Here is a 12,681-nt window from a genome sequence, read left to right as displayed (position 1 = left end):
CCAAAAAAAGGTCACCCGACGGAGTCTGGAAATTATCAAACAATATCACTAATATTATACCCAAGCAAAATCCTGCTGAAGATTATCCAGAAATGACTGGAACAGTATATTGACCGAGAACTACCAGAAATACAAGCTGGGTTTAGAAGAGGCTGTAGCACTAGAGACATAATCGCCAATGTCAGATGGATATGGCAGAAAGCAAAGAGTGTCAGAGTGATATTTATCTAAGTTTCTATGACTCATAGTGACCCTATAAACAGCCAACCTGAGCCCTGCCTTTTCTGTGTCATCCTCGTTATTTCTGACATAGTAGATCCTGTTGCTGTAGTCACCATGTCAATCTGTCTTGCTGAAGGTGTTTCTTTTATTGACCATTTTTAAGCATGATGTTCCTTACCAAGGAATAGCCTCATCTAGAAACATGTTCAAAGTATGAAAGACAAAGCTTCACCATCTTTGCCTCCAAGGAGCATTCTGGCTGACCCTTTTCCAAGACATATCTGTTTGTTCTTTTGGCAGTCCATGGGATATTCAGTACTCTTGTCTAGTACCAAAACTCAAAGGCATCAATTCTTCTTCTGTCATCCATATTGATTGTCCAGCTCTCTGTTGTATAGGAGGTGACTGAGGAGTTCTGAATCAGGTGCATCTTAGTCTTCAAACTGGTGCCATTGCTTTTTAGCATTTTGAAGAGGTACTTGACACCAGACTTGCTCAGTGCAATATACCTACTAATTTCCTTGCTGGTACCAAGCAAGATGAAATTATTGACAACTTCAATCCTTTTCCCAAATCTATCATAATATTTACTATTGGTTCCAGAGTGAATACCTTTGTTTTCTTGATTTTGATATATAATCTATACTGAATGTTATAGTCCTTGATCTTCTGCAGCAAGCATTTCATATCTTTCTCACTTTCAGCAAGCAAAGTTGTATCATCTGCATAATACAGGTTTTTGATGAGTCTTCCCCTAATGCTTATGCCAATTCTTCTTCCTAGAGTTCAAGTTCATGAATTATTTACTTAGTATACAGATTAAATAGTATTGAGAAAAGTTATAACCCTGACTCACATTTTTCCCGAGTTTAAACCATGCAGTGTTCCCAATGTCGTTGTGTACCATCAGATCGGAACTGATTCATAGCCATATGCAACCCGGATCTCTAGTTTTCTGTTTAGTAGTGACTTTATGTAAACTATTCTTGTGAATGTAACTTATAACTAGAAATAGTAATAAATTAAGCAAATTAATTAATGCCTAAGAGAAAGGTCTAACTGAGGAAGACCTGAAGCACTTGCTGCAGTAGTCTTCAATATGGATTTAAGCTCAACATTAACAAGATAAAGATTCTCATCACTGGGACTATTGGCAGAACCGTGAGAGATGGAGAAGAGATTGAGGTTGTTAACAATTTCAGCTTGCTCACATCTATAATCCATTCTCTTGGCACCAGCAGTCAGGAAATCAAAAGATGAGTTGCATTGGGAAAACCTACTCTCAGGGACCTTTCCAGAGTACTGAAAAGCAACAATGTCAGATCCAGGCCATGGTCTTTGAAATTACTTGCTATGATCAGAGAGCTGGACAATGACTGAGAATGACAGGAGAAAAATTGATGCCTTCAAGTTGTGGTGCTCTAGAAGAGTTTTGAACATACCATAGACCGCCAAGTAAACAAATAGGTCTGTGTTAGAGAAGGTGAAACCAAGTTTCTCCTTGAAGTCTAGGATTTTGAAGCTCCATCTTGGGCATATGGCCAGGAGAGACCAATAATTGGAGAAGGACATTTGCTCAAAGAGTGGAGAAACAGTACAGGAGAGGAAGACCTCAGATAAGATGGGCTGATACAGTAACTGAGCAATGGGGTTAGGTGTTTTAGATTCAGTGAGACTGACTCAAGACAGGCTTCAGAGCTGTGTGCATAGGGTTGCTATGGATCAAAGTCAAATTGATGGTACATAATAATAACAACAACAACAACTTTAGGGTCCAAACTCACTACACATTCCAGAGTAATGTTAGCTGAGCATAGAGCAAATATACTTTATTTAAAATGTGCACTTTGATGAAAGCATGCTGAGGCTCAGTTGCCATCAGCACTGAAAAAAGTAGAATACTTATTTATTCTATGTTGGCTATGTTTGGGTTAGTCAAAGCAGATTCTAGAGCCTGGGCCCATTTCCCATTATTGCAGCACTCCTAGTTTTATCTCCTGGAGTGAGTAAAAATGCCATTTATTTACTATTTTCTGGAACACGGGTACATATTTGCATAAGATCAGAAGGTTGACAAAATAGAATTATTTTGGTTTCAACCTTATAATAATCTAAGTATAAAAATCAAAACTGTCTTTAAATGAGGAGGCAGTTTTAGGGGGAATTCTCTGTCCTCTCCCAGATTTATGATAAAGTGCTTTGGATATTGCAATCTCTCTGTTCTTATTAGCAAGTGAATAAAAAAAAACCCCAACCCCTTGTGTTTGCTAGTATTTCCTTGTTCAGTTTGAATAACAGCCTCACGGTCTATGTGTAGATTCTGTATGAGCACAATTGAGTGTTCGGGAATTCTCATTCTTCTCAATGTTAACCATAATTTCTTATGACCCACACAGTCAAATGCCTTTGCATAGTCACTAAAACACAAATATATTCTTCTAATATTCTCTATTTTCATTCAGTATACATCTCACATCAGCAGTGATATCCCTGGTGTGGTCACCTATTCTAAAACCAGCTTGAACCTCTAGCAGTTTCTTGTCATTTCACTGTTCTAGCTATTTTTGAATGATCTTCAACACTATTTTACTTGCATGAGATAGTAACAACATTGTTCAATAATATCCACTTTCTGTTGGATCACATTTCTTGGAAATCTTTCTTGGGAATATAGATCTCTTCAGTCAGAAGGCCAGAAAGATATCTTCCAAATTTCCTGCCATATACTGGTATGCACACCCAGGGCTTTATCTGTTAATTGAAACATGTCAACTGATACCTCACCAATTCCTTGGGCCTTACAATTAAGGGCAGAAATCTCAGGAAATGGTTCTTCAATCAAGATGCCTCTTCTCAACTGTTCCCACTTCTCTGGCCTCATAGTCTTGGTTTGTACTCTGTTCTGGGAAGTGTTACAAAGTTCTTTTAGCTCTACTACTTTTAAAATATTTCTCAACACACCCCACTTCACTAAGCAAAGGTAAGGATCTCAGCTCTTGTATTGTGGGTTAGCAAATCTAGCTCCCCATAACAAATTCCTGAAGACACTTACTGTACAGTAAGCCTCCTGCTTAAAGGCCCTCACCTTTCTTGCTCTATGAGTTGGGAATCCACAGCTCTGCCTCAGCCTGGGTGCCTGGTTCTGCCATCTCTCCTACTGCTATCTCTCTGCTTTGTGTCATATTGCTGTCTCATGCCACATCTCTGATATTACAGCTCTCTGTCTGCTGGATGGAGGAATCAAATCTCAGCTTATTATTTGGACTTCCCTGTCACAACCTCAGCACCTTGTTATAACTTATAAAAGGTGCAAGGTTCTTGGCTTGGCTAGTTGGGGCTACAGTTTTGTGTGTTTTGTTATATTGATTTGTTTTGTTTTCTGCACCATTTGACTGAGGTTGAGTACTTATTGCCTGCATGTTTTTTTTCTTTTAAATTTATTTATTTTTCATTTCAATGAACATCTACAGAGATTTTGGAATTCCATTCATTCATTGTTACACCCTTCTCCCCACCCCCCGCCCCGTTTGCTCCTCTCCTTCATGTTTTCTGTTCTGGTAGACTTCCATTGCTGTATCTTTGTCTAAAGGAGATAATTTGGTTTTTATCCCTTCCTCTTTGCACTAGTTTCTGGATTACTGATTTGTTCTATTACAAGTTTGGTATACTTGAGGCAAACAGAAATCCAGGGAATGTACTACCTTGGTTCCTAAATTCTCTGTCTGATGTGCTCCATTTTCTTTATCTTATTCACAGTCTTTTTAGGCTTGGGTTTTCTGTTTTGCTTTTTGGGTTGGTGGGTTTTTTTTTTGTTTTGTTTTGTTTTTCTTTTTGTGAAATACGCAAGATGTTTACTGGGAGAAACTGGAAAAAGTGTGCTTGTTTTACAGGCATGATTGAATTGTTGATCCAAATGTTAAGTATTTTCAAAGATGTGGTGGGAATAATAATGATGACTTCTATGCATTGAATATGTACTACATTTCAGCATGTTATGCTGAGGATTTGTAGGGAAGTTTTGTTGTTTGCTTGGGTTTTGGTGTGGTTGTTTTAGAGGTTTCCCCCTTATCTCATTTAATCATTAACTCATTTTATAGAGAAAGAGACTGAGTCTTATTAATTTCTCCAACTTCACTAAGGTGATATATTGGTTGTGGAGGCAAGGTTCAAATCCAAGTGGTCTGGTTGTTATGCTCAGAATTATAACAATTTTTTTACACCCTCTAAATAATTTTTTTCAAAAATAATGACATCTAAATGAGAAGACATTTCTGAGTTCACAGAGAAATCAAATCTAGTGGACTATGAAGTAGAAATATACTCTACAGTTTTGTTCTGTAAAATTTTAACTATCTACCAACCTTTGTTTATATTTGTTTTCTTTTGAGTCTCCCATTTAATTCCTTCATCGTATGCATACTTGTGTTTCTGTAATACTGACTAATTGTATTCAGAGAGAAGAAGACAAAGTAGCTTGACAGAAACATTTTGATCTTGATGAGGAAAGAAAAAAATTTTTGCAGTATTGTGTCTACCTGGTGTTCTGTCAGCATTCACCTTCTTTAGGAGTCAACTTTGTATGAGTGGGTAATCTCTGGGAAAATTCTCTTCTACAACTTTCCCCAGGCCAGGAATGTAACTAACAGGGAACATAGACTGTTAGAATGGTAAGAATTATAGTTCAAAACCATTTTTCCTGCTGAGAAGAGTACAGTGGCTTTTTGCACAGAAAGGACTTAATAATAGATGATAGATGGCAGTTACAAGAGGGATGAGATAATACTGAACGATGTCAATGAGATCGTCATGGGCCGTCTGAGAAAACCATACCAGGGAGACTTGGTGATCCTGAACAAAATCCACAAGCCTTGCTTAGATTTTTCAGATCCTGGCTAGTTCAATATATGTACTTCTTGCCAATTTTCTCCTCTACACAAATCTCCTGCTCTAGGCTGTGATGCTCCCTTTGTATTTGTATCAGAACAAATTTTTGTTCTGTGTGCTTCAGTCACTGAATGAAACTGAAGTCTTAAGACTCTAGTTTTTACCATCTAAATTAAATTTTAATAGCTGTTTTAAGATCCAGTTTGAACCTTTCCTCTGAGATAGTGGAAATTTCTAGTGATGATGGAGTAAGATTGTGGCAAATTTCACTGCAGCCTGGAGACTCAAACCTGCTCATTTTTAACAGTGTAAAACAAGCCCAGTCCATTTAATTTCCCTAGTTTCAGATTATGTAGAGATTAAACAAAGTGGTTGGATGGAATTATCACTAAGGGTACTTTTTAAAAGCTCCAATATAATATTAAAGGAACTTCAAATTCACTGCTTTGAGTTAGCACTAAATCACAGCTGACCCTCTATTGCATTTCCAAGGTTATAAGTTGCATCTTTACTCCTATTTAGCTTCAGTGAATTTGAACCATCAGAGTGGTGTGGCCTCTGTACTGACTGAGCAATTCTCTGTGGACTACATGATCAAACAATAGAATTGCACAATATTTCCCTTTAAACTCTTGTTGTACTCCTATTATACTCAAAATTTGCATCATATCTTGTTTTAAATCTTCTATCTACCTAATTTTCTCTCATAATTAGGGTATAAATTTGCACCTTATTTTTTGAGCTGATATTATTACTCTTCAGGTCTTTGGAAAAATCCCTGACAACAGGCTTCCCAAAGCTATGTCTCCTGATCTCCTAGGGGTACCAATGATGTTGATTCTGGATCCAAGTAAGATGAAAATCATTGAGAATATCCATATTTTTTCCATTTGTTGTGATGTTGCTTATTGATCCAGTGCTAAGGAACTTTGTTTTCTTTATGTTGAGATGTATTCTATATTGAAGACTTCATTTCTTGATCCTCTGCAGCAAGCTGAGGTCCTTATCTGCAAGCAAGATTATATTGTCTGCATAATATAGATTGTCAATGAATATTCCTCCAATTCTGATGTCACTCACACTCTTCTTCATAATGAATGAGGATGACAGAGTAAGAATTAATGCATTTGAGTTGTGGTGTTGTAGAAGAGTGCTCAATATCCAATGGACTGGAAGAAGAACAACAGCTATGTAGGTCTTGGAGAAAGTGTAATCAGAATGTCCCTTGGAGGCAGGGATGGTGAAGCTTCATCTTACATACTTTTGACAAGTTGTTAAGAAAGGCTATTCTTTGGAAAGGGACATCATTCTTGGAAAGGTGAAGGGTCGGTGAAGAAGAGGAAGACCTTCAATGAGATGGATTAATACAGCCTTTGAGGCCATAGACTCAAATGTGTTGAGAATGAAAAGGATGGCACACAACAAGACAATGCTCAGATCTGTTGTTTATAGGTTGAGTATGAGTGGTACTTTACTTGAACACACTTAACAATAAGTGGACCTCAATATTACCACATGAATAAGACATTATCATCAAATTCTGTGATCCCAAGGAATATTCTTAGCAAAAGTCTAGACATTGGTTGTATACACATGATAAATCCCTGCTTCAGAAAGATTATGGTGCACTGTTTTTTAAAGAAAAAGGCATTTATTTTATAGTGCAGTTCAATCTTGACCGATATAACCAAATGAAAAGCTGAAAAGTAATTTTTCTCTTCTTTACTCACTTTTTTCTACTTTATGTAAATTAAATACATAAATTAACACTATATACAGAAATCACATGAACCACAGATGAGGAAAGTTTGTAACCTAAATCTTTGCTGTCTCATGTTTAGTTCTTTTAATACCAGGAAGCAGCAAAGGGAATTGGACTCTATGATGCATCAGTGTTTTAACAGACATGTCACAACTATTGATGTTCAGATTCTAGGATAAAGAAATCTCAATTTAGAAAATAAATCCAAGCAAAAAAGATCCAAAAAGCATACAATAGCAAGTGTATGGGGGAAATGGTTTATTTTGATGAGTAAGTATGACAAAGGATGAGGCTGTCCACTCAAAGCACTAATTTTTCTTTCCAAATCTTGAAGAGGCTTAATTGTGGCCATTATCACATTTAACTTTATTAGAGGTAGCTTCTGTCTGGACAGCACAGATAATATCCAGTTCTGCCATACCAGTCAAGGGGACTTAGCTAGGATTTAGTTTGCAAAAAGCAACAGCAGAGAAATGGAAAATGGTCCTAGTGCTGCAGCTTATAAAGAACAGTCAAGAAAAACTGAAGAAGATTTAAGGAAAAAAAAATCAGAACAAACAACCCAACAACAAAAATGTTAGGTTTTCCTTTTTAACTTACTGTATCATGTATATCATATGTAAGTATTTTTTTATTATTTTTCCTTTCTAGCTCTCTGGATTTAAATTCATTCATGACCCTATTTGCTTGCTATGTTGATATATTTTAATAACTATAGCTTTCCCTATTTCCATCACTGTACAATAGTGCATATGCATTCCCACCTGGGTGAATTTTGATTAATTGGTGTCTCCTATTATTACAAAATCACTTATGGCACAAAATTCCATTATTTTATTTTCAGCCTCATTTCTGTCTCCACGTCCATGTTTTTGAACTACTGATCCTTCTTCTCAGTTCCCAATTTTCACATTCCAGTTACCTATTATTATTAATGCATCTTGGTTTCATTTTCAAATGATTTATGACTGTAATAGTTAGTACAAATCATCTATTTCTTCCTCTTTGGTTCTGGTTTTTGGTGCATATATTTGAATGACTGTGACATTAACAGGTCTTCCTTGTATGTCTATGGATACTATATTGTTGCTCATTACATTGCATTTCAAGTTGGATCTAGAAATAGTCTTTTAAACTATTAATGCAATCTTGTTTTTCCTCACTTTTTCATTTTTAGTGTTGTAGATCATGCGGTTTTCTGATTCAAAATGACTCGTGTCAATCTATGTCATTTTGCCAATGAAATGTTAGGTGGATCATGGAAAGGTTTATTGTAGCCATTGTCAATTCAAGATTTTGTGAATGTCAGATAGATCTTGGCTGAAAGTGGAGAATACTAGAGGAATGTCTATCTGTGTATTGTTGACTGTGCAAAGGCATCTGACTGTCTGGATCACAACAAATTGTGGCTAACATTGAGAATAATGGGAATCTTCAAACATCTGATTGTGCTCATGTGAAATCTATACTTGCATCAGAAAGCAGTCATCAAAACAGAGCAAAGAAACACTAAATGCCTCAAAATTAGCAAAGAGTGTGTCAGGGATGTGTCCATCTCCATATCTTTTCAATCTATGCAGAACATCATTTATGAGGAAGAATGTGACATCAGGTTTGCAGAAAGACTCATCAACAATCTGCATTAGGCAGATGACAAACCTTGCTCAATAAAACTGAAGAAAATTTGAAGTGTTTTCTGCAAAAAGTCAAGGACTGAAGTCTTCAACATTAATTGAAACTCAACATTGAGAATACAAAGAGTCTTATCACTGGGTTAATTGACAGCACCAAGATGGATGGAGAAGAGATTGAGATTGTTAACAATTCGAGCTTACTTGGTTCCACAAGCAACACTCTTGGCACCAGCAGACAGGAAATCAAAAGACAAATTGCAGTGGGTAAGTCTTCTATAAGAGACCTCTCCAGAGTTCTGAGGAACAACAGTTTCAGTCCAGAGACTAAGATGCACTGATCCAGGCCATAGTCTTCTCAGTTGCTTTCTGTGCATTGAAGAGCTGAACAATGACAGAAGAAGAATCAATGCATTGGAGTTATGGAGCTGGAGAAGAGTATTGACTATTTCATGGACTGCCAAAAGAACAAACATGTCTGTCCTGGAGAAAGTGGAATCAAGTTTTCCCTTGAGAATAAGGATTTTGAAACTTTTTTTCACATACTTGGGTATGGGTCTATAGGGACCAGTCTTTGGAGAAGAACACTATGCTTGGAAAGATGGAAGGACAGTGCTAGAGAGGAGGAGATGAATTGACATAGTAACTAGGGTAATGGGAGTGGAGGTGTCAGAGACAGTGAGATTGGCACAGTCTGGGACAGGATTTAGAGCTATTATTCATAGGGTAGCTAATAGTTGCAAAAGACTCTGACACACAACAATGACAACTAAAATCTGGGACTGCATATGGAAAGTACCTATTTGGAACCAGGTTCAGATGAAGAATTTTAATATTTATGATTTTTGTATGTGAAAAAGAAAAATTAATCAATTCTTTTCCTTTATATTTGAAATAATTATTTTAACTAGAGTGGGTCTAGGATTGATATTCTTCTGTTATTTATCTGATACCTAATACAATTTCATTTGTGGTTTAATTATTCATAAGCTCTGGAAACATATTTTGTATTTCAGTTTTTAATGTTGCTTCTGCCCCATTTGCTCAGATGTTTTTGTAATACCACCAATATTCAGACACAAGTTAAGTCTTCTTTATATGGAAACTTCAAGACATTTGCCATTATTCTCATTTTGATCATTTTGTGTTGATCTTAAGCCTTCTTGGTTAGCTCCATACTTTTTGTCATTAACATAGTAAAAGTGGAGACATACTGTTATATTATGAGAGTATATTTTCTGAATACAACAGACCTTTTGATTTTTTGATTGTTACTACCATGGGTTGATTGCTGATCCAAATAAGAAGAAATTTTTTATAATTTCCAACTTTTTTCCATCTATCATGATGTTACCTATTAGTCCAGTGATAAAAAGTTTTTAATTTTTCTGGTGTTGAAATGAATCCATACTGAACACTATATTTTTTGGCAGATGGCAGGGTTTCAAGAATGCCCACTGATAGGTAGAGAAGGCATGATAGTGAATTTTGAAATCAAGTGTAATAATTAGTGACTCTTTCCTTAACTCTGTGATTCTGCAATTGCTCACTGTTGTCAAGTAGATTTGAACTCATGAAAACTATCTATTAGGTTTCTGAGACTAAAATTCTTTGTGGGAGGAAATTTCCCACGTTCCTCCCTCTAAGCAGTTGGTTCATTTGGACTGCTGACTTTGGTTAGTAGTGATGCGACACCTCATGCACTACATCACCAGAAATCCTTATGGTTCTAAAATAGAACTATGAAAAAGAAACATGAATGATCCCAGGAAATATCATTTATATAGAAATGTGTTGAGTTTAAGGTGCCTATAAGACAGCTAGTAGAAACCATAAATTGGAAATTTAAATCTGAATAGACAGTTTTGTGCTTGAAGGAGGAACTGAGGATTCAACAGTTTACCTTCTACTTGGTACAAAAAGGTGCAGGAAAGGGGAAATAAGGGAGCAGAAAGTAGCAGATGAATGGATAAGGTAAGGAAATAAGCAAAGTACAATGAGAATTTAATGATATATTTGAATAAATGATAATGATATAAATAATAATAATAATGATAACAATATAATGTAAGACAGAATGTATGTGAATTGAATAAAAATGCAATTTTTTCCTTGTTAATGCATTAATTTTTTTATTAATATTAATGAAAGTTCACAGAGATTTTAGATTTCCATTCATTCATTGTTGCACTTTTCTCTCTGCCCACCCCTCCCCCAGTACACTGTTCTCTTTGAAAAGTAAAAGGAAAATTCTTTTATTGTTAAACAATCTCGCCACCCAACTCCACTCAACTACGCAATCTTCATTTTGAAAAGTAAAAGAAAAATTATTTCATTGTTATGCAATCCCTCACCCCAAGTCCTTTCCACTATGCAGCCTTTGTTCCGGACTCTTGTCATGACAATAATGCCTAATTACAAAACCCTTTTAAACAGTCCTCTTCCTTATCTGTTTCAATGATGTATACATCATTTATCCTATCTTTCTCAGTCTTTTCCCCACCCCAATGTCAGTCCCATTTACAACAGTGACCCTATGCAGTATAATATCCTCCAGGGTCATCCATTTTGAACAGTATTTCACTAGTTCCTTGTTTTCTAATGCAGCATAGTATTCCATTGTGTGACTATGCCACAGCTTCTCTATGCATTCGTGTGTTGATGGGCATTTAGGTTGTTTCCAACACTTTGCTATTGTGAACAAAGCCTCAATAAACGGGTGTGCATATATATGCTTGGATGTCAGTTATGGTTTCTTTGGGGTATATCCCCAGTAGTGGAATTGCTGGGTCAAATGGTATTTCTGTTTGCAACTTTTTGCCATACAGTATTCCATAGTGGTAAATTTTGCAATTCTTACTGGAATGAGATGATATCTCATAGTTGTTTTGATTTGCATCTCCCTTAAAGCTAGGGATTTTAAACATTTCTTCATGTGTTTGTTTGCCTTCATGTGTTTGTTTGAATGTCTTCTTTGGAAAAGGGTCTGTTCATATCCTGTGCCTATATCTCAGTTGAGTTGTTTATCTTGTCCTGGTGCTAGAGTATTTTATAAATTCTAGATATAAGTCCCTTATCTGACATGTCATTACCAAATATTTTTCCCCAGTTTGTGGTTTTCTTTTTACCCTGTTGGAGAAGCTTTTGGATGTGGATAGAGATTTGATTCTTAGAAGGTCCCATTCATCTATTTTATCCTCTCCTGCTTGTAGATTTTTAGGATGCTTGGATGACTGTTTATGTTGTGGATTAGGACTTCTAGAGTTCTTCCAAGCATTTCTTTAATGAAGTTTATAGTCCTTGGTTTTAGTACTAGGTCCATGACCCACATAGAGTTGATTTTTGTGTATGGAGTGAGGTGTGGATCTTGCTTGAGTTAAAGGTGACAGACATCACAGAGGTTTTCTGACGTGAGATGGCCAGTGGGTCAGAGAATGAACTCTAAGGAAAATATCACCATGAGTTGGACTTGAGATCAGTGAGCTTGGATTTTTAGTAGGTAGCTAGCTAGTCATAATGTCATGATTCCTTCTCTACTGTACAATAAAATGAAAAACAATAAGAAGAAACAAGCAAAAAACTCCACATCTTTCCATTAAATAAATACAATGAAGGAGAATCCCTTTTCTAAAGGTGGTATCTGTCATCAGACCTTCATTATCATGAAGATAAAGTAGGCATGCACAACTAGAACTGTTGTTAATGTAAAAACAATAACCTATCTCTGACCCAGAAACTTTATATTTTATCTTGGGACAAAAATATATAAATACAATTATTAAAATACATGTTGATCATATATAGACCAAAGAGATGAAGAAGAGATAATAAAGATGATTAATAACTAAAAGAAGATATTATCTTGCAAGACAACTAAGTGTTTAAAATACTTAAGAGTTTTCAGGTAGAAAATATTCACTGTTGTGGCATCAGTTCAGACACATAGTGATCTTCCACAGGGTTTTATAGGCTGTAAATGTTTATGAGAAGATACTACCAAGTAACACACTAAACAACCTGAATACAAGATATGCCACCAAAATTTTAGAAAGCTGTATAAATATATATAAATATCACCTTTTGCACATTATTAGTTAGAACAGCAAATTTTGGTACAAAAAGTGGAAGCATTTTTATGACATTCTTTCAATAGCAGCAGAAGATCTCTTTGAGGTAGAGAAG

The sequence above is a fragment of the Elephantulus edwardii genome, unplaced genomic scaffold (assembly GCF_000299155.1).
Source record: "Elephantulus edwardii isolate Elephantulus edwardi_28Jun2011 unplaced genomic scaffold, EleEdw1.0 scaffold00327, whole genome shotgun sequence".
Taxonomy (NCBI): Eukaryota; Metazoa; Chordata; class Mammalia; order Macroscelidea; family Macroscelididae; genus Elephantulus; species Elephantulus edwardii.
This window is presented reverse-complemented; position numbering follows the sequence as displayed.